Here is a 23,699-nt window from a genome sequence, read left to right on the forward strand (position 1 = left end):
CCACCTGGGCATTAAAACCTTCTGGGGGGAAAAATCTTTTCCCAGCTTTATCAGTGAACCATTTAATTAGCAATTCTGAGACTCTGATTTTTTTAAAATGTTCAAATAATCCTTCAGTGTGGCCTGAATGATGAGGCACTGCTTTTGACACTAGATCCGCGATTCTTGTTTCAATTGGCCTTTGAGTTATTGGACGTAATTCACAGCTTAGTTGTTGGGCCAATATGAAGACAGAAGGAAGCACCATACCCAAGTACCGAGCTGTCCTCTAAGGACACAATTCCATTCAATCCTCATCTGCAAGGTAGGTGCTTTTGCCTGTTTTATAAAGAAGAAGAATGAGGCTCAAAAAGATCAAGCAGAACATTCCAGGTCCTTCAGCTGCCCAAGTGACCAGATTCCCCTTCAAACCCAGATGGGATTCCAAAGCCCATCTTCCTTTCATGCCACTCTGCATTCCTGAATTCAATTAATCTAACACTAATTTATTAAGAATCAGGACCTACCATATGTTAGACGTGCGAGGCCAGTAACTGTTGTGAGCTGAAGTCTTTGTGGTAATCTACCAAGCTGTGCTAGGACACGGAACATTTTCTGTTTTCATTCAATGATTTGTTTATGGGTACATTTTCTTGAAGGAAAAATCATGTCAATGTAATGCAGGCTTTGTAGAGAAATAAGTCTTTGGTATTTGGTTGTAAAATAAATGTCAGAATAAAATGTTAGAGAAAATAAAGAGCTGTATATGAAATCACTTCCCACAGAGCCATAGAATACTGAAGGACTATGGTTGCTGGTGTTTCATTATTTAAAGCAAATTTGGTATGCAAGGAGAGAGCTGCTGCACCTTGGCCGTGATCGATCCCTAGAACTATGGTCTCTTTGGCAGGAGTGACTGTGGAGTGGCTTTCACATTATTTCAGCCACTAGAGTTATTTCATCCCAAGCACGTGACTCCCAGCACCTGAGTGACACAACAGCATCCAGTGTCTCTGTTTCCTTCAGAAGAGCTTAGAGCCTACTCTAATGAAGATGGCCAGCTTTTTTGACCTCAGATTAACTAGGCAGGGCTATTTAGTGGTCCAGACAAGGGAAGGAAAGAGAAAGAACAAGAGTGAAACAGGGAAAGAGGAGTCAAAAGATTCTTAAGGGTGTGCATGGAATAGCCACCATTTCTAGGTGACATTCCCCTGGCCACCAATACCCTGCTACCCACCTCCCATCTCCCTCCCAGGAGACATTGACCTGTCCTAGACGGCTCCTCGTCCTCGGGACTTCCCTGATCACCTAAGATTGGGTCAAAGTCCTTCCCATATTCTCCTTCGCCACAGCACACACGATGCTTCATTTCTCATTTATCACTTCTTTTAGACCAAAGCCTAAGTGTGCCCCCAGGTGTGTCACAGTGAGCCCACTCTGTTGCACTTAGGGCATCCAGCTCCTGAGTCCTGAGCAGGCTCAGCCTGTTCCTCCAACTCTGAGGTGAAACTACTCTTTATGCAAACCTAGGAAAGGTGAGGGAAGTTTCTAGACTCTTCCTTAATTAGTGATGGGAAGGAAGGAAGAGAGAGGCAGAGGGGGAGAGAGAGAGTAGGGAAGAGGAAAGGAGGAAAGGAAGAGAAGCAGGCTGCCCAGGAGGGACAGGTTTTCAGCAGATAGAGTTACTCGAGACCATTGCCAAGTTGGCCCACAAGCAGTTCAAGCCTGGATGGGGTGTCATCCTGCATGACGTCTAGGGAACCCCACCTTTAGGCCAGAATGACCCAGTGGAAAGAGCATGGGCTGTGGAGTCAGTTCTGAGGATCTTGAGACCTTGTTCAAGGTGTTTAACTTGGTTGTCCCTCAACTTTCTGGTCCATAACCTGGGTAAAATAATAGTTTTGTTTTTAGGCTATTGTACAGTCAATGGTATATTGTTTTCACAACACTCTTGACCCATGACAACACAACATTTTCCCCAAACCTTTGTGCTTTTCTTTCAGAACCACTTCGGGAACCACTCTTAGAGCACTTGCTCAGTGCTAGTTTTGAGTCGTTGAGCTCCAATCCTGGTTCTATGTTTATATAACCCTAGACAAATTACTTAACCCTTGGTGCCTCTGCTTCTTGTTTTGACTTATTTTTTTCCTGTAAAATGTGAATAATTGTGCTTACTGTATCAGGCTTTGTTAAGAGGGTTAAGAGAGAGGAGATGGGTTGTACTCAGAACACATCTGCACATCCTAAACCCTTGTGTTCCTGCTTGCCATTTATTATACATATCACCCAGGAGGAGCTGGCTAAAGTGGATTGTAAGCCTGCGCCATGTGCAGATGCCCCCTGCCCAGGCTGCTGTGCGCGGGTAGAGGAGACACCCCCCACCAGTCCCATCATGGAGCTGTGCACCCACAGGGGTTGGGGGATGCAGAGAAGTTCATTTGCAGTTAATATATATTCAGCTGTACTAATTAGTACAAGCCCTAAAGCCCAAAAATAAATTAAGCTGGTCTTTTGAAAAATGAGCCTGTAGGCTAGTAAGAATGTTGACTACTTCTTTTTATTATTATTGTTCTAATTATTAAAAGAATGAAAGTGTTGATATGAATCAAGGTTATCTGCAAAACAGAAAACTGCAGGCCCCCTGTCCTGAGTCGTAAAGGGGTTTGGGTGCAGAACAGCAGGCCTTTAGAGTCTGCTGTTATTGACTTTCACACACCTCCACTCAGGTGTCGCCAGTTGCCTGTATCAGTTTTCTGAGGACAAATGGTTTAAAAAACAGGAGCTTACTGTCTCCCAGTTCTGGAGGCCACAAGTCCCAAATCAGGACATCAGCCGCCCACGCCATCTTGACGTCTCTAAGGGAGAGTCCTGCGTGGCTCTGGCCGCTCCTCGGGTTGCTGTGATTCCTGGCGTCCTGCAGCTTGTGAATATCCCTGGTCCCGTGGCTGCTTCCTCTCCGTCTTACGTCATCTTCCGTCTCCGTGTGCATCTGTCTCTGGGTCCAAATTTCCCCTCCTCACAGGGACACCAGTCACGCTGACTTAGGGCCCACCCGAAGGACCTTGTTTTAATTTGATTACCTCTGTCAAGACCCCGTGTCCAAATAAGGTCACATTCTGAGGTACAGGGGACTAGGACTTCAACACAAGTTTGTTTGAGGGACACAATTTAATCAATAATAGTCACACCACCTGTCAATGTTTGTGTCCTGTTTCATACATGATTACAGCCTCAGGGGGTCAAGAAAGGTGTCCAGTCACAGAGCTGACCTTTGGAGAGATCCCAGTTCTTCGGGCCCAGATGAGACCCCTCTCTCCTTGTCCCTGGGTGCTGCTGGCCCTGGCACGTCACAGAGTCGCAGGGCAGGGGCTCCTCTACTTCACCACAGCATGGTTGACTGAATTTGATTAAGGGTTCTCTGGTCTTTGTGCCATGGCTCTCAGCTGGAGACTCCCTTTGCTTATTCTCATCAGCATTCTCGGTTTCTCCTGGTCATGGCATCTGCCTTCCCCTCTGCTGTGCCTTCCTAGTTAGCCACTGTCCACTCTGGCCTCTGACAACCCTGTGCCCACCCCGGCTGTCCCAAGGAACCGCTGTGGCCCATCCGTCACTCTGCAGCCCTCCCTGGGGTGCTCCGGATGGGGCAGGAGAGGGAGTTCTTATGGTCTTGGCATTGAGGGAGAAGCTTCTGACCCAGGGGCTCTCCTCTGCTGGCCCCCGATGCTGTGTCACCAGAGTCTGGATTGCTTGTCACTGTGCCAGGTCAACTCCCAGCTCCCGACTCTCCCAGCCCCACCCTCTGTTTGGCAGGCCCTGGCTTTCCCAGGCTCCAGCCTCCGCCAGCCCCCGCCTGGCTCTTCTGCCCACGCTGCTCCTGCAGCCTCTTGGCTCTCACATCCCGGCCACCTTCTGGTGCTAGTCAGGCAGATGGGGTCTCCCTGACCTTCAGCAGTGGCCCAGCCTGGTGAGGCAGTGGTGGAGGAGGGATCTCCTCAGCTCCTCTCTCTGTCCACACCCATCCTGCTGTCCTCCATGATGTTGAAACAGAACATCTGAGACTAGATAATTCACAGTGGGCAGAAATTTATTTCTCACAGTTCTGGAGGCCACACACTGGCACCTGGCGAGGCCCTTCGCTGCATCATAACATGGCAGAAAGCAGCCCAGGGCTAAAAGGCAGAGAGGGGAGAGAGAGTGTGGGGGAAGGGCCAGGCTTTCCCTTCTATAGCAAACCCACTCCGGCTATCATGGACTCACTCCCACCAGGACAGCATCTTCCCATTCCTGAGGACAGAGCCCTTGTGGCCTAATCACTTCTTGACTTTCCCACTGCTCAGCTCTGTCGCAATCAGATTTCAACATGAATTTTGGAGGGAAGAACTTTCACACTATAAAACCTGCCTTCCGTGCTCTCTGCACGACACGCAGCTCTCTGGTGTCACACAGGGATCAGGTGAAGGCCCCTTTGACCATCAGGTGGGATTCTCTGTCATCCCTTCCCCCAGAGATTCAGCTTCAGGGTAGCCCATGGAGCACGTCCACTGGCACACCAAGACACTCTGCACTCCTCTCCCGTCTTCCGCAGCCTCCTCCAAGCTGACCAGAGGTTCTTCCCCCTCCATGTGATGGGGAAGCTGAGTTTTATAGCCCATTGTGGCCCCTTCTTCTGGGACTTGGGTAAAAAGTCCATGCTGAATCCTCCTGTCTTTCCTCTTGCCAATCACAACTGTCTTTTGACACTAAAGCAGCAGCAAAGCCACAGGACCTGCCGTGAGTCCTGGATCTTGCGGTAGCCAAGACTTGGCTTAAAGAGCTCAAAGTCTAGAAGCTGAGCCTGGGTTCTCAAGAGGCTCTTTGGTGTCCTGGGCAATTAGCCTCAGCCTGGTGGTACTGTTTCAAAGGTGAAAGAGTTGTAAGGTTAGAAGGAGTTGCCTATAAAAGAAGTCCTTGAGGGAGTGCTCTAGAATAGTGCTCTATTTTTGTTTTGACGTTAAAACTTTGCCGCCAAGAAGAGGATCCTTTCCTGGTGCCTCCCAGAATTTGTGAGTTTAGTTGGTTGATGCAAACTTGTAACGAGACCTAGGTTCTGGCCTGTAGGAATTGAAGGGTTTTGCTGGAGTCGAGGACCTGGGACCATACCTCTAATTCTGGTCCCCACATCCAAACCTGTGCTGTTGGAGACCGTGTGTAGGTAGGGTGGGTTAGCATGACTTGCCGTGACTGGAACATGGTGGGGAACAGTGACTTTTCCTTTATGAGTAAGAGCCACCAACACCATAAACCTGATCATCTGTTCAGTCTTCGTCATTTTTAAAATGTAGAAACACAACCCAAGAAAAGTGAGAAAAACTGCCTCAAAGATCCCAAAGCTTCACTGTAGGGAAGCCAAGGCAGGGCGCTTTGGGCACAGACGAGCTCTGCAGGAATCCAATCTCCCACCACGGTTCTCTCCCCCTGTACCCTGCTGCCAGGAGGATTCCTTACACTTCCCAACTGACAGATTGTTTTCCAACTATAAATATCCAGTGGAGGAGGAGCTGGACAAGTGCAAATGCTTGACCCCAAGAAACCCCAATCCATCTGCTCACGGCTGCCCAAGATAGAATTTCTGACGAACTGGGACCTGTTTCTTTGCCAAGAGACTTTAGCCGCATGCCAAGGAAGGATCAGTTCTCTGCTCCGATGAGCCCCCCGTCTGAGGGCGGGGATTACGTGCGGCTGCGCTCGGTGCATCAGCTGCACACCCTCCGAAGGCCCCTGCTCTGGAGAAGAGTAGACCGGGGCAGGTGGTGAGGATGCAGAGTTCCGTCCTTGGATGGGGCCAAGCCTCTCCTCCGGCAGTGGTCTTGCGGTGCCTAGATGAACCCTCACACCGTGCAGGAATTTCTGTGGACTTTTTAAAGGCAGCTGTCAGCTCAAGCCTGCTCCCCTGAGCTTTTGTCCTGATGGCTGGCAGGGTTCCCATTTGGAAACCTGGAAGGACTTACCATCAATCATAACCGTGCGCCTTCTCCCTCCATTTTTGTTTTCAAAGCGGAGACTTCCTGAGGATTTGAAACCCTCTGTTCTTCCTTTAAGAATATAGGGGACCTCCCACCCTCACAGTGGAGAGGCAGCAGTGAGAATTTAAATAGGTCCACAGGCCACCCAATGGTGGGGGCTGGGGGATGCAGGCTCTCCTTTTTTCAGACCCAGACACCATTCTTCCCTTCTGCAGATGAGATTTGGTAAAAATATGACGGATAATTTTGAAGGTAAAAAAAAAGTTATAAAAGGGCTTCTTTGGGAGTGGGTAAAGGGAGTCCCACAAGCCCCCCCCCCCCCCCCCGCCAGGTTGGAAGCTACAGAAGGAAGGGCTGATTCCTTGTGCGAGAGTGATTATAATATAGTGAGGCTGCTATTCTTGTGTGGCTCATTAACTAGCCTTAAAGATAATTCCAAGAGAAGTTCAAAGGATATTTCAAGCAGAGGGAGAAGCAGCAAAGGCATTACTTTGAATGACAGCCTTCCCTTGGATCTGGGTAAAAAAGTTAATCACATTTCATATGCAAATGGGCACCCCCCAGGTATAGTGTCTGGCTTCATTCATTTATTCAAATGGTATTTCTGAGCTCTTACCAGGTTGCCACACTGTGCCAGGTGTCGTGGGGCACACGGGAAAGGTAGGTCTCCTTCTCCAGCCCCTGCTGTCTTTGGGGAGAAGTTAGGTGGGTACAGCACAAAAAAATTAACTGACACGGCAAGACAGAATTGTCAAAATAATTGGCCACACCTCAAATAAGAGTGTCAAGCTGTCTTGCATCAGCTGCCAGAGCCCCCTCCCCACTCCCTCTCCCCTAGCAGCTGCCTGCCCGAATCAATGTCTAGACGTCAGGCGGAAGGGTTCTTGGGGTCCACTCTGCAGGTGAATGCTTTGATGGTAGAGTCTTCCTCTCAGTCCTTGCTTTGTTCACCTCCCCTTATGCTGTTTGGACCCTAGTATCTTTTAAGGGATCTGTGATGTGTCTGGGTTGCCATGGGGACCGATGGCCTGAAGGGGAAGGGGAAGGAGAAAGGGGTGGGAGGGAGAGGAATGGAAGGATAAAGGGCAAAACCTGCCCCAGGAAGAATCTAAGTTGGGCTTCCCAAGGGGGAAGGACTGTAGACAAGGAGGGGCCAGAGGGTGCCCTCTCCTCTCTAGTTCCTAGGACCTGGATCTATGCCCTGGCCTGTCTCCTGTCCCATGTCCTGCTTGTCATTTACGCATCGCTACCCCAAATTGACTTTGTCTCCATGTTCTTAAGACCCTCGGTGGGTTATCCTTGATGCTGGCAAAAGCTCAAATTCCTGACCTTTGCTCTTTGTGAGGGGTCCTCTCCTGGACCCTCTGCTTCCACCACGGGGTCTGCTTGTGGCCACCCGGTGCACCCAGCCTGCTCTGGTTCATCCTTCACCTCCACCCTGACAGCCTTCCTCACTCTCTTCCCTACTGAGCTGCCCCTCAGCCCACTGCAAACTTCTTGTCCAGCCTTTGAATCCCCATCACCTGCAGTCTGCAGCACTCCCAAAGCCCTGGAAAAATGCCTCATAGTATGTAATGGTAGCTACACACTTAATAAATCTTAAATGCAGGAAGAAAGGGAGAATGGGGAAGCCAGAGAAGGAGGAGGGAAGCAGGCAGGGAGAGAAGACCCTCTCATCCTCTAGCACTGCATAAAGGGGCCTCGGGTAGTAGCCCATGAAGGAACCTCAGACAGTTTCTTTCACTCAGTTGAATCTGGCTAAAACTGAGTGATGGTGGGCATGCTTCCCGGCACTCGCTGATGCCCCATGGTCAAGGTGAAGAGCGCCAGCCTTGGCAGGCTGAGGCAGGGCCTCTCATGATAGCAGGGGTTCATGGCAGGAGAGGAGGGGCCTCTTGCCCAGATAGACCCTAGCTCCCCTGGGTCCCCACCACCCTGCCACATGGCTCCAGCCCCGGGGTCTGCAGAAGTCCCGTCTCTCAGCCGTGGGGTGATGCTCTGGTTGCCAGGCTGCCTCTCATTTAAATTCCTCTCAATGGAAAGTGCAGAAAAGGTGACGAAATCCCGGCAGGATTTCCGTTTGTTTAATTCTAGTTCAGCTCCAGGGATCTCCTCATTAAAGCCACACTGGGGCAGAGCCAGAGGCAGCAAACCCGAGGTGGCTGCTGCCCCATCTGCTCCTCACACCCTCCCACTGCCCAGGTCCCACAGCCAGGTTCGCCCTCCTTCCCACTCCACCCAGGCAGTGCCCGCGGCTCTCCGCCCATGGTTCTCATAGTTTATCCACTGGGCTACTCACACTGTTTCCATTTCCTGTCTGCTCTGTTTTATGGCCCTTTCCATCCAAAGCATCTATCCTGTTGATATTAGGGGCCATTTATATTCCCGGCAGCGCCGAGCCTTCCTGTCCTTTTTAATCTCCTTTATCAATCTTGCTTACCTTCTCTATCTGCCCTTCATCTTGCCATTATCTAGTTATCCATGGAGTTCAGTTGCCCCCACCCTCTCTCTGGGCCTCCAGCTTCCCCTGGCCGCCTACTGCACCCTCACCCCACTTCCTGCGCTTGACAAGTGACCCCCATTAGACTTGCTTAGGGGGCAAGACGTGCTCGACCAGACACCCTTGCTCCCCAGATGGGAAGCTGAGGTTTGTCCTGGACCCAGAGCAGGAGCTGAGGCCTGACGAGCACCTGGCAGCGGTCAGGCCCTCCACGCGCCCTTTTCCTGTTGGCCACAACTCTCCCGGGCAGTCTCCCTTTATGTTACAGAGGAGGAAGCTGGGGCTCAGGGAGATGGAGTAACTGCTCAAGGTCACTCAGTTGGCATGTGGAATATTGACAGCCCACTCTTTGTTATCTGCATGAGCAATGGCATGGATAATCTCCCCCTACAGGAAAATGTAAAACTCATTTCTAATGGGCTCTGGGATACAGCACTGGGGACAGTAGAGTCCCTTGGTGCTGCTCTGCTGAGACTGATAGTCTAATCAGGGCAGGAAAGGCCAATGTGTGGGACAGCATTGTGTCATCGATTCTGAAAACGCCGAGTCTGAAGGTGGCCCTGAACTCAAGTGCTCATGAAAGGGCAGAGCTGGCATGATGGCTGCTGGCCTCCTCCCCAGCCCCTGGGTCTCCAGCCCTCCAAACTGTCTCTACTGCCCCAGTACCTGTGTTGACCAAGGCCATGGGGGGTGGTGGCAGAGGCCCAGTGAGGATCAAAGGAAGGCACCCCAGGATCCCAGCATGGTCTAGTGTAAATCATAGAGAGAGTAGTTGAGTGTCCCCTGTGTGTTGGAAAACAGAGGGGTCCCAAAGGGAACCTTCATGGGGTCAGGTGGAGACAAGAAAATCTTCAGACTAGTTGATCAAGCCAAAAAAAGACCTCTGTCCCAGACCTCATAAACCCCTAGAACAAGAATCCCAAGACAGAAAAGCAGCCGTAAAACAGGACTTGGCACACTGCAGAGGGCATTGTTGGATTCTTTATCTCCAATTCCTCCCTGGGGGCTTCTTGCCACTAGGGTTGGATGGGACCCCTCACTCGTAGGCGAGGCCCATGCACCCTCCTGGACTTCACCCTCCATGGGGTCCCTACCTGTACCCCACATGGTGTGGGGGATGAGTTGAGAACCCCCAGGCATGCTTGAGAAAGAATGAAGGGCTGTTCTTTCCTAGTTACAGGGGTTTACCCGGAGCCTTTAGTATAGAGCACCAAGTTACTCTTCATAAAGGGAGGCCATGAGCACCGTGGGAACCCTGCAGAGCGTGGGAAATGGGGGCACCGGGGACGGGAGCCTTGCGCCAGTATAGGGTTGAAGAGGCTCCTTGCTAGGTCTTGGAAAATAGGTAGGATTTAGGCAGACTTTCTAAGTGAAAGAGAGATCATCGCAAAGGACAGGACCTTTCATGAAGTGCTCTCAGCATGGGTGACGAGCTGGGGATGGCCATGGGGGTGGAGGAAACCATCTTTCATGGGAGAATGTGACTTCATGGCTGCACATTCTGTAGGGGCAGTGGCCATGTCTTAGTAGCTGCTGGCCCTGCCCAGTTATGGGTGGTCCTCAGTTTCTGATTGTGAGTGGCACAGTGACACTGGCCACAGCATGTGTGTGAAGTGGTGCAGATGCCACTTGCTGCCACTCAGCCACCATCACCATGAGGCTGAAGGTGGGGGACCAGAGCCCAGGACACCTGTGTGAATTTCTCAGACCATTTTCTCCTCTGTTCCCATCATCTCCAACCCTCTCCATTTGACTTTGCATCTCTTCCAGAAAAAACAGGGGGTGGGGTGGTATTGCCAAGTCAGCCTAGACCCCCCCCCCTGCCCTGAGCAATAGGCCCCGTTACAGAAAAGTAATTTCTCTTCAAACTTCTATCCCGTGTCATCCTACCACTGCACACAGTGGCCCAGCTGTGCCAGCACGGCCACCCGGCCTCTGCAGGGCCGGGAATGAAGGAAAACGCTTAGCATTAAATTTCATGTAAATCAGACTTTATTTGCTCTGGTGACAGGTTATTACCTTCTGCAGGGATTGAGGGGGAAATGGCTGCTGGCTGGAGACGCAGCTCCCCCAGTGAGCAGCTCTCCAGAAGCAGGCTGTGCGGGGCCAGTCAGGTACCTGCTCTGCTCCACCCCTTCCTTTCTCTTTCCTGAGGAGGTTTTCCCTCCAGCATCTTCAGGTTCCAAATGGGCTCAAATCACGCCCCAGTTGTCCTGGGAGTGGACAGCTGTTTCTACTGACTGCCCCAAGCACGTCCTCCCCAGCCCTCTGCACTGAGGCTCAGGCTCCCTCCCACCCAGAATATGCCATGCACTTCTGTTTGCCTCCTTAAACTTAATTTGCCCAACTCCAGTCCAGACTTTCCACGAGGTCATCCCTTGCCAGCCAGCCTGGGCTGCTCTCTTCCTCCTTTGAGCTGAGGCCATCTTTAACCTCTCTTCCACACCCTAACCTATTCTACCCATACTCTCCTAACAGCAGTCAATGCATTTATTGAGAGTCTATGTGCTTAAAATGATGGTTGGATTCTTCCCAATGTGCATAAATTAGCTTCTCCTCCAGAATGTGACAGACAGAGGGTGGAGATGGTACCCATGCAGGCGTGTGTCCATCCACCATGGCTGGCACGGGGCCTTGCACAAAGTAGACTCTCAATAAATGTCTGGGCTCCTCATAGGAGTGGGAGTGTATCAGTCAGGTCATGCTCGTTTGTGTTCTGGTAACAAATACCCCAGCTCACATGCTCACATGGCTTTTCTTGTTCATGCCACCTGTCCATTCAAGTCAGTTGGAAGACTGCTGATTTTAGGCACCCATTGATCCAGGCTAAAAGAAAAGCCACTTGAATTGCTTGGGAAGCTCTCACATTAGCAATGGAATGAGCTTTGACCTGGAAGTGACAAATCACCTCTATCACAAGCCGCATGACCCCAACAAACATAAGGGGGCCAGAAAGTGCAGTCTTACTATGTTAGTCAGCTTTTTATCGCTGTGACCAAAATAGCTGACCTGAACGTCTTAGAGGAAGAAGTTTATTTGGGTTCACAGTTTCAGAGGTCTCAGTCCATGGTCAGCCTACTCCACTGCTCTGGGCCTGAGATGAGGAGGGACCATCATGGTGAAAGTGTGTGGTGGAGGAAAGTTCATGGCAGCCAGGAAGCAGAGAGGGGGCGGGAGGGGGAGGGGGAGGAGCCCGTGGCAAAAGAAAACCAACTATAATCACCAAAATCATGTCCCCAGTGACCTACTTCCTCCACACCCCAACAGCCTGCAGTAACACCCAGTTAGCCACTCACATTATTAACCCATCAAATGGATTAATCTACTGGTCAGGTTGTATCTCATGATCTAATTATTTCTCCTCTGAACACTTCTGCATTAACACAGGAGCTTTGGGGGATGCCTCACATCCAAACCATAAAAACTGCCACTTCTCCAGAAGTCAGAAAGCAAGAAACACTTGATTAGAAACATTAGTCAAAAACAAAAAGAAAAGAAATATCTTTTCTCCAACGTGCTTAGTTACTAAATTCCACGTGGAATGTATGCCTTCTCTCTTGTCCAGTACCGATCCCTGATGGCCCACATGGTGCTTGACACACAATACATACTCAATAATACTGAGGCTGCAGCCAACCTTGGATGAGCCTCTGACCGGGTGCAGAGCTGTGTCTGTTGGCCTTTGCCCTGCCTTCTGTGCCTCTGGGGACCAGGGGCTCTGCAGGACGCAGCTTGACTTCACTGCTCCCCACACAAGGGTGGTGTCACTCAGGCACCTAACCTTCTGCACATAGGAGAGCAGGACAAGAGGTCACCATCTCTGTTGTGACTGCTTATCATTCAGTAAGCAGGCTCTTCTTGAAAAGTGTGTATAAAACATTAACATGTAGTTGCATGTGCTCACATGCACTTGTGCACACAGGTAGCAGCAAGAGGGGAAGGCAGAGGCAGTTCCACATGTCCCCAACTCCCATCTCCCACTGGTGGTTAATCTGGTCATCCTTGCTGTGATGCTGTGATGGGAATTGGGAAAAAGACCCCAGGGGGTGGAGTGCGGTCCCCCTCCTGGCATCCTGCCTGCTTCCCCATGGGAGCCGCTCCTGCTTTCACAATCTCCATTTGACCCTCCTTCTCTTCTCCTTCTTTCTTTCTACTTTGATTGCTTTATTCCTTTTTCCAAAATCACAGAAGCACATAGGAAATGAGGAAGGGAAGGGGTGTGGCCCTGGCTGGGGAGCGAGGGGACGGTTTGGGGATGTGAGAACAGGGCCAGAGTCTGGCTGGAGATGGGCCAGCATTTAGTGTCATGATCAAGGCTCGAGGGTCTTTGTCATGGTCACATGTGGATAGACCTGACCAGGTTGGGATCCCTGGTTGAGCAAGTCAGGAGCAGAGATCATGCCGGGCACCCTCTCCACCCCTCCTTTTCAAGGCTTGAGGGGAAAAGCAACTGGAATCTGATCTCATGGTTCATATTCAAGGAGAGTTCCCTTGGTCATGCATCCCACAGCCAGGAAAGGGACAGGAGGCTGAGGCCTTCTGTGGATTATATCCAAGGATTAGTGTGGGATTTTCTAGCATCTCTGATCAAGGACTGCCGTTCAGAAAGGCAAGGCTGGTCCAGCAGCGCGGCTGCTCCCAGAGCCTCCAGTGCTGGGTGTCTGCCAAGCGCACCATCTGTACCCCGCGGCCAGCGGTGTGCACTGCCAGCTCCTGCATCAACTCCCGCCCTCGCCCCTCCACCCCCAGCCTGGGCTGGGAACCTGGCAGCGCCCCAGACTGCATCATACAATCAGATAAGCTTTGCCAGGTTTATGGCTGGTAATTTATGGCTTTCTTTAGCAACATCTATCACGCTGTACAGTCGTTAATCCCAGAGTCTTTGCCCACTTTGCAGAAAATAGCTTGCAATTCCTTACAATGTAGCATTTGCTAACTCACCTGTCGGGCTGTCAGGCTGGGTGGGTGTGACAAGCCACTCTCCAGTTACTTCTTTCCATCTTACTTTGCTTAGGTGAGCCAGGCCTTCTCCAGAAAATAGCAGCAAGGATCTTTATTATCCACCTACCATCCTGCTCTCCCACATTCCTTCTCAGCAGCCACCCACACCCAACCACCAAGCTAACAGAAAGGGAGTAGGGCCACTGAGGGAGGGGGGGTGGTCTCCCAATCCAAGCAAGAGCAAAACCTTCTTGTACAAAAGAGAGGGCAGATCCCAGGGCACATGAACTTCTCCCCCCAACACACGCTTTAAGAGTCAGAGGAGGGGCTGGAGTGTGGCCCAGTGAACAGACACACTTGTCCGACATTACAGGGCATATGAAATACCTCTGTGGTCAGCCCCTGCTTAGGCATACTGGCCAAATGATCAATCTGGACCACTGAAAATTGCCAACAAGCACATCCAAAATGATATATAAATGCATTTGGCTCCAGAATGGATCACAAGGTATTTTACAGTCAGCCTCTTAACTTAAGCTATTAAAATTAAGCTTCCTTATCTTAAGGCATGCCTTCCTGGGCAAAAGAGAAGGTCGCTTGGGAAATTCTAAATCATGGTGAGGGAGGTCAAGGAAGGTGAAGAGCTTTGGACTGCAATCGTATAGAACCCAGAGTGTCTATGGATAGTTTTTTAAGTTCTAGAGAAAGACAAGTGATACAGACATACTGGAAGGGAACATGCCAAAATGGTAAAATGGTCAAATTCAAAGGTTGGGAGATATAAAGATATCCATTTAGATAGAGACCTGCATCTTCTATGAATTGTATATGACACATATAAGTACCTATTATATATTGCATGTGTAACTTCCAGTGTATTGTTTTTCTAAAGTTTCTCAGTTTTCTATAAATAGCATGCATTTTGGCACCAACAATCTATGGCCCAGGTGACTGGTGATGCCCATTGTGACAACTGAAGTGACTCACACCACTGGTCCTCCCTCTCCTGGCACCTTATCAGAATGCTTTTCTTTGGCCCATTCTCTACTAATGTACCTGAACTTCTTCTGTGTTCACATGCATTTTTTTGACAGCAAATTTGGAATCGAGCCTCTCTATGAGCAGCTGACACGTGGCCCACTGCAGAACCCTGTTCTCTGCAGAATCCCCACTGCCCAGCTCCCGGTGTGCAAGGCATATTTGCATGAATGAATGAAGTGACACTGGATGCTCCTCAAGCCAACGGAGGCAGCTGGGTCAGGCCCATGTCACTTTGCTGACCCTGGAGTGGGCTCATCTGTCTCAGTGCCATGGATAGCACCCGCCCATGGTCCTGGCCCTCGTCCAGTTGGGGTGTGGAAGGTGCAGACACAGAGCAGACTGCTGCAAGTGGGGGCCCTCTTCACTCTGGGGCTGCAGATTCACAGGTCACCTTAGGGCCTTTGCTTCCCCCTTTGTTTTGTTGGAGATTCTTCTCTCAAAGGAAAACAGTATTCGGTGGCTGGTGCATATGTTCCCACAGGAGGTCCCAGTGGACTCTGGGAAAATGGGAGGGTCTGGCCGAAGAGAGGGTGAAGTATGCATCAAGGGGTCAATGGAGTGGGCAAAGCAGAGGCTCTCAGCATACGGTGGGCAGTGCAAGCTCTGGGGCAGTGGCCATCTTTCTACCACATTTGCTGAGTGTGTGACCTTGAGGGAATTATTGGGCTTCTCTAGGCTGTGGCTTCCTCATGTGTTAAACGGAGGTGGTAACAGCTGTTTGGGGACACTCTGGGCTGGGTACGCTAGGGTGTGGTAAAGATCAGCTATAGCGTTACCCTCTCACCAAGACTGAAAAGGAGATGAAGTTCAAAGGAGAGAAGAGAGGAGTGTGTGGGGTGGGGGGGAGAATGTTCTAGAGGAGAGCAGCCAGTGGAGTGGAGGTCATGAACTCCACGGTGGGTTGTTACGTGAGAAGCCAAAGGAACTTTGAGGTTAAGGTTTTCGATAGGTCATGCAGGTGGTCAGTGGAGCCATCCATGATAATGACCAGGTCCAAATAAAGAGGAGAAGTGCTCAAATTCCAAGTGAGGGTGACTCTGGAGGGCAGTGAATGACACTCATGAGACAGAATGTCCACATGAGCCTCAGCGAATGCCAACGCTGTCCCTGGGTCCCACTGGATCAGAGAAGTGGGAGGAGGAGTCTTCCCCGGAGACACCTGAAGGATCCCATGTCAAGTGAGGAAAGCGATGTCTCAGTTTTAGAAAGGGGTGCAAGGAAAAACATAATGAAGAATTAGGAGGTATGGGGGATAGGATTGGGGGTTTTTCCTTAACAAACAAACAAACAAAAGCCTAGAATGCAACTGATTTTTTAGAATTTAAAAACAAAAATAGAAAAAAAGGAGTATGAGACAGAAGAAGAAAGGGAAAAATGTAAGGAAGAAGAGGAAAAGACAAAGGAGGGAGGGAGGAGGAGGAGAGGAGAAGGAAAGGAAAGACGGAAACAATAAATTCAAGCTTGGTGCTTGGAGAGGACCCAGACTGAGATTTGTGGGGGACCTTTAAGTATCAATCTTAGTATCCCAACCCTTTGGGACATGGTCAGCCATGACACCAAATAAAATAATAAAATCTATTTGTATCAGTCTGTCCACCCTGCATACGCACGCCCCCGTGCGCGCGCGCGCTCTCTCTCTCTCTCTCTCTCTCTCTCTCTCTCTCCAAAAGAGGCAGCAGCTTCCTCTTAAAGCCGCATACAAAGCCCAGCCTCCTGCCCTTCTTTCTTTCCCTACCCAATTCCCTCAATCATCATTGTAATCAGGTTTAAGGGGTGAGGAGGATGGGACATTGTGCAAATGACCCTAAACCTCAGTATGAAATTGAGGTGCTTTGGTAAAGTTCACCCTTGGCCCTTGGGGACATTCACAAAGATCGCACATTAGCAGTTTGGCCTTTTTCAAGGGTCAACGACAAAAGTCGAAAGAAGCAAAGTTTAAGAGCCAGGAACGTGTGTGTCCAGATCTGCATGAAACTTACCCCTGAATCCCCGGGATTCCTATTTTTAGTACCAGCAGGAGAGCGTTTTTATCCTTTACCGTCTGTAAGGCTGGGGGAGTGGGGTGCACAAGGCCTGAATGGGGACCTGTGCCACGGCTGACCATGGTCACTCAAACGTCCACCCGCTGTCTCTGGCTAGGTTTAGAGGGCTGCCTGGCAGCGGGCATGTGGATGACCAGTGGACGCTGCGGGTTTGGAGCCCAGGCTTCATAACTTGGTGACCTGGAGAAGCACTCCATCTTTCTGACCTCCCTGTTTGTCGTCTGCAGACCTGCCTGCTTAATAAGAATCAAAAGAGCCAGTGTTTGTGGCAGTGTTTTGCAAACTGTAAAGTTCTTCATAAGTGTAAAATATCATTAGAGTAAGTGTTTAATAAGTACTTGTTGAATGAGTGAATAAATGGAGCTCGGTCACCGGGTGCTATTAATTTTGATGACATATTGATATCACTAGCAAGCATTTTATCGATCGCTGACAATTCTATGAGTACCAGTCAAAACAAAACTGCAAAACCCACAAATTTCATCACTGAATGATATATGGTTTTGTACTAGTTTTCTATGTCACATTTGTCTCTGTCTTATCCCCACACTTATACTGTAGGCTGCTTGAAAACAGATCTGGTCATGTACGGCTTGCCCGGCATCAGCTGGGCTGAAGAGTGGACGTTAGTGAATATTTGGAGGTTGACTCTTTGCATCGATCATGGACAGAACTGGGGGTTCTTTGAGCATGCATAATCATGGGACAGACATCTATTGGGCCTCGAAGATGGGAAGTAGGAGGTATGGTGTGAGGGAACTTTTTTTTAGAGTATTGTAATTATACGTAGTATTTGGATTCATTTTCATAAAATTATACATATAAGGAGGTTGATTCCAGTCCTCTCCTCCTCCCTCCCCCTGTTCTCCCTCTTCTGTTCTTCTTCCGTACACACCTTTTATTTATTTAGTTTTTAATTTATTTATGTTCGATTGGTACTTTCTACATTTAAAGGTGAAATTCCCTTCGGTTTGAATATAACGTGGTTCTGTTAGATCCAGCCCATATTTCTTCCCCTCTCCCTCCCTCTCGACCTCCTACCTCCACTCCACTGATCTTCCCTGTGTCTTTGTGATATCCGATCCCTTCTGCTTCTCCTTGTTTTGCTCTAGCTTCCACAGATGAGAGGAAATATTCCACCTTTGATTTTCTGAGTCTAGTTTATTTCATTTAACATGATTTTCTCCATTTCCATCTATTTACTGGCAAATGCCATCATTTCATTCTTTTTTATTTATTTATTTATTTATTTTATTGGTTGTTCAAAACATTACAAAGATTGCAGAATCACATCAGTTACACATCCACATTTTTACATAATGCCATATTAGTAACTGTTGTATTCTGCTACCTTTCCTATCCTCTACTATCCCCCCTCCCCTTCCCTCCCATCTTCTCTCTCTACCCCATCTACTGTAATTCATTTCTCTCCTTGTTTTTTTCCCCATTCCCCTCACAACCTTTTATATGTAATTTTATATAACATTGGGGGTGTCCCTCCATTTTCATGCAATTTCCCTTTTCTCTCCCTTTCCCTCCCACCTCATTCATGTCTCTGTTTAATGTTAATCTTTTCCTCCTGCTCTTCCTCCCTGCTCTGTTCTTAGTTGCTCTCATTATATCAAAGAAGACATTTGGCATTTGTTTTTTAGGGATTGGCTAGCTTCACTTAGTATAATCTGCTCTAGTGCCATCCATTTCCCTGCAAATTCCATGATTTTGTCATTTTTAGTGCTGCGTAGTACTCCATTGTGTATAAATGCCACATTTTTTAATCCATTCATCTATTGAAGGGCATCTGGGTTGGTTCCACAGTCTAGCTATTGTGAATTGTGCTGCTATGAACATCTATGTGGCAGTATCCATGTAGCATGCTCTTTTAAGGTCTTCAGGGAATAGTCCGAGAAGGGCAATAGCTGGGTCAAATGGTGGTTCCATTCCCAGCTTTCCCAGAAATCTCCATACTGCTTTCCAAATTGGCCGCACCAATTTGCAGTCCCACCAGCAATGTACAAGTGTACCCTTTTCCCCACATCCTCACCAGCACTTGTTGTTGTTTGACTTCAGAATGGCTGCCAATCTTACTGGAGTGAGATGGTATCTTAGGGTGGTTTTGCTTTGCATTTCTCTGACTGCTAGAGATGGTGAGCATTTTTTCATGTACTTGTTGATTGATTGTATATCCTCCTCTGAGAAGTGTCTGTTCAGGTCTTTGGCCCATTTGTTGATTGGGTTATTTGTTTTCTTTTTTTTTGTTGTTTTTTGTTTTTTGTTTATTTTATTGTTGGTTGTTCAAAACATTACATAGTTCTTAATATACCATATTTCACACTTTGATTCAAGTGGGTTATGAACTCCCATTTTTACCCCGTATACAGATTGCTGTGTCACATCAGTTACATTTCCATTGATTTACAAATTGCCTATCTAGTGACTGATGTATTCTGCTGTCTATCCCATTCTCCACTGTCCCCTCACCCCTCCCCTCCCCTCCCCTCCCCTTCTCTCTCTCCATCCCCTCTACTATAAATCGTTTCTTCTTATTTTTCTTTTTTCCTGAGACACAGACTCACTAAGTTTGCTGTACAGCAGAGTGGCTGCACTAATTTGCAGTCCCCTCTGCAATGTATGAATGGACCTTTTCTCCCACGTCCCCACCAACACTTACTGTTGTTCATGCTCTTGATCACTGCGATTCTGACTAAAGTCAGATGGAATCTTGGTGCAGTTTGATTTGCATTTCCCTGATTGCTGGAGACGTTGAAAGAATTTTGGGGGGTATTTTTTTTTTTTTGGCCATCTATGTTTCCTCTTTAGAGAAATTTTTGTTCAGTTCTTTTGCCCCTTTATTGATTGGTTGTTTTTTTTTTTTGGCATTGAGCTTGAGTTCTTTATATATTCTAGATATTAAGATGAGTAGCTGTTGAGCCTTTTTCCCATTTAGTAGACTCTTTCTTCACTCTAAATCATTTCCTTTACTTTGCAGAAGATTTTTATTTGATGGAATTTCACTGATTGATTCCTGGTTTTATTTCTTGAGGAGTCCAGTTGAGGAATTGGTGCCTGTACCTATATGATGGAGTGTTGACCCTGTGTTTTCTTCTAACAATTGCAAGGTTTCTGACCTAAATTTTAAATCTTTGATCAATATGTAGAAGAGTGAAATTAGATTTTTATGCAAGGTGAAAGGGATCTTCTTGATCAAAGATTTCTATCTTCTAAGGCCTTCTTCAACTTCTTCAGTGTTCTAGAGTTTTAATTGTAGAGAACTTTCATCTCCTTGGTTTGATTAATACCAGGTTTTTTTTTTTTTTTGATGTTGTTGTTGTTGTTGTTTGATTGTTGTAAGAGGGATAGTTTTGCTTTTCTGATTTCTCTCTCAGCTGAATAGCTGTTGAAGCATAGAAAAGCTATTTTATTCAAGTGCTGGTCTTGTATCCTGCTACTTTGCTGAATTCATTTATCAGCTCTAGGAATCTTCTGGTAGAATTTTTTGAGTCTTCTAGATATAGGATCATGACATAAGTTAACAGTGATAATTTGATTTCTTCTTTTTGTATTCATGTCCTTTAATTTCCTTTTTTTGCCTCATTTCTCTGGCCAGAGTTTTGAGAATTATATTGAACAGAAGTGATGAGAGTGGACATCCTTGTCTTGTTCCTGGTTTTAGAGGAAAAGCTTTTAGATTTTCTCCATTCAGTGTGGTATTGGCTTTGGGTTTGTTGTATGTAGACTTTATAATGTTGAGGTAAGTTCCTTCTATGCCTAGTTTTTCCAGCATTTTTAACAAGAAAGTTTGCTTTATTTTATCAAAGACCTCAAAAACATCCAAAGAAGTCCCTGGAATAAAGCCCCCTGGTCATAGTGTATTGTCATCTTAATATGTTTTTGAATGAGGTTTGCTACTGTTTTATGAAGGGTTTTGCATCTATGTTCATCCGGGAGATTGGTGTGTAGTTTTATTTCCTACGTGTGTCTGTCTGGTTTTGGAATCAGGGTTACACTGGTTTCAGGAATGTATTTGTAAGTGCTCTGGAGGGACCCTTTTGTGCATCTGTCGAAGCTGTCACCTCTCATGTGCAAGATGCTTTCATTCTAATTAAATAAAAGGAAAATGGGATGTCCACAGTAGGTGGAGTGACCTGCAAATATCCTCTAATCCTTTTGGGTGGTGCTTTGTGTCTCCCCAGAGGGTCAGCCAGTTGCCTTTCTGTGCCTTCTCTCGCCCCCTTCTGTTTTTCTCCTTCCTGGCCAGTCAGGGGCTCTCCCTTGGCAGCCCCTTGGCCTGCAGCTGGGACAAGCAGTCGCTCTGCTCTCCCTGCACAGCTCCAGGGGAAGTCCTTTGGCTTCCTTCAAGCCTCAAGTCCCAGCAAAAGTGTTCCTGTGAACGCCAGCCCCTGAGCCTCCCGCCTGACCACATGGGACCTGTGAGGGGTGACGAAGTGACCCATGGGGGCTCCAGCAATGAGCCCAGGACTGCGTGGGAGGCAGAGGACTGGACAGGCTGAGGACAGGCTCCAGATACTCAGAGGGTGAAGTTAAAGCCGAGGGGTGATGGGAAGGGGACACATGTTCAGTGTCACTAACAGGCAGAGCTGAAGGGACCACGGACTTGGTGGATGGAGAGACAGGGACGTGTCAAACCTGAGCACTGCTTGTGAGGTGAAGGAGCCTCTCCACGGGGAGGATGGAGCTATTAAGGGGAGGTATTGATTGCTGAGCAAGGCCCACCAAGCTTGTTCCATGGACGCAGAGCTCTTTAAACAATTACGCGAAACAGGTAGGAACCAGCTCTTAACAAGGGAAAGAAAACCCAGAGGTCAGGCCTGTTTGTTTAAAGAGAGAACAGCAGTGATTCATCACCATACTTCAGACAGCTAAATAAATATTTACTAAACGAGGGCAGCAGTCCACGGAAAGGGCCCTGCGAGCAGTCCTTGAGACCAGCCTGTCCACAGCTGCACCTGCGGGGGCACTTGGCCCAGGACCCCGGGAGCTTGGCCTGGAAGGGGTATGTCAGCTGCAGGTGCTCATGTCACCTTGAGCAAGGTCACACAAGAAACCTGAGAGCTTTTTGGCAAGCTCACGCTATTGTCAATACACCTGCTAACTTGTAATTATGCCTGGCTTAGGGGCAGGTGGGCAACGGGAAAATTGAAATAAGGGATATCCAAGCAGCATTTTAATCACTATTTTCTCCAGCCACTTTTTCAATGACTTTGTTGTTGTTGTGAAACCACAGGCATTAGGAGACATAACGAAACCCAACACGAATATCCATCCTACTTTGTTCACAAGAAAGCAGCAAAGACTCCCAGAATGAGCAGAGAAGAAGGGCCTTCAAACCCCCCTCATTCAGGGGCCACTTCACAGCAGAGGCAAAGGGCCCCACAAAGGCACCTGGTGGTTGTCCCCCGCTTCTGCTCCCTGCTTTCTACCCCTAGGATGGAAAAGCTCTTGAAATGCTGTGAGCATCAGAATGGAGATGCTCTTCACGGGCTGGGTTAGCCTCCTGCAGTCAGCTGCGGGGGCTTTCCTAAACAGCCTTATGACCTGACTGTGCAGAGGAACATCTCAAGGTCCCCCCTAATAAGTTACAGGAGGAGGGCTGGAAGCGGTCTGTGGGAGAGGAGAGTTCTCAGGGCTCTTTCAGTCCAGGCTGAACTTGGTGGTCCAGGTCCCAAGGCATCAGCCTCGATGTGGACAGATCTCAGCTGGTCACTGGTGTTCGAGCCCACTTCCTTCCCCCACTCACAGGTCCCCATGGGGAACTTGAATGTGGTTTCAGACACCACAGATGACCAGGGGGATCTGAGGTTCTCAATCTTCCTGCTCGGTACTGCTTGACAGGAAGAGCATTAAGACCTACTGACCATGGGCATCTTAGAGGTGGTGAGAGGGTGCAAGGCCAGCTGAGGGAAACATGACGGAGTATGCTTGCTCCCATAATGGTTTTGTAGAAAAGAATTTAAGACCTCTGGGGCTGAGGGCAGACAGAAGGAGCACATTTCAATAGGGGACGTAGCTGCAAACATGATTGGATGTCTCCTATTTCTGTTCCCTAGAGACAACTTTGAAAGATAACAGTTTGGGGACTAAAGTTATTAGAGGTGCTTTCTCCTTGTAAACAAAAAATGTATATCTATGATATTCATGTGAATAAAAGGTGATGGAGGAACAGAATAGACAGAAGTTTAATGTGGATTGAATCTGGGGAACAGGAACATGCATAGGCCTCATTCAATGGCTCTCTGATCCCATAGGCCATTTATCAGGGGCCTTTGTGTCACTCAAAGATTTTCCAGAGGCAGTAGTACTCATGTTTATAAAGAGAAGCTGGGAGGAGAGGGTCAGAGAAGCAGGTCCCTGTTTTATATTGCTATAACAAAATATCTGAAGCTGGGTACTTTATAAAGAAAGAAAACAGTTTTGGTGATCAGAAGACCCCAATTGTCCTACTCCATCTATTTGGCCTCTGGCAAAGGCCCCCTTAACTCTATCACAACATGGCAGAGAAGGAGAAAGGAAACCAGCCATGTGCAGAAGGGATCATGTAATGAGATAGAAAGCGACAGATGCAGGGCCCAGACTTGCTTTTTATAACCACCCGCTCCCCAGGATCAGCATTAGTGCCCCCTGTGACCCAGCAACCTTCCAGTAGAGCCTCCCACCTACGGTTCACCAGCTCCCAACACTGGGGACCAAGCTTCTAGCACATGACCCTTTGGGGCACACTTAGATCATTCCCAGACCATACAAATCCCCTGTGGCTGAATTCTCTTTGTTCCTAGAGATCGCAGGAAGTCTGGAGACGGAGCGTTCGGCCTGGGGTCTGGGTCTCCCAGATCAGGAGTGGATTTCTTCATTAAGTGCATACACAGTGGATGGTGCTGAGGCTCATTGGACATTGGACATGCTCTTCTGGAAGCTAGGGCCTCTGTTCAAAGCCACAAACACTACTGTTTGCACTCCGTGTCCCCCCCCCCCCCGCCCCCGTCTGTCGTTGTTAACAAGTAGCAAAATCGATTCATTTGGATTTTATCTCCTTTTTATTTCCCCTGCGCACCCCATTTTGGGGTTGCTAATAAACCACATCTCAGGGTAAAAGGCTGGCAGCCAGGGGGGAGACTAAAAATGCAAGCACAGAGATAATGAATTAATTGGATTTTGATGTACTCAGAGTCTGTAATGAAC

The sequence above is a fragment of the Spermophilus citellus genome (genome assembly GCF_964194105.1).
Source record: "Spermophilus citellus genome assembly, chromosome: 6".
Lineage (NCBI taxonomy): Eukaryota > Metazoa > Chordata > Mammalia > Rodentia > Sciuridae > Spermophilus > Spermophilus citellus.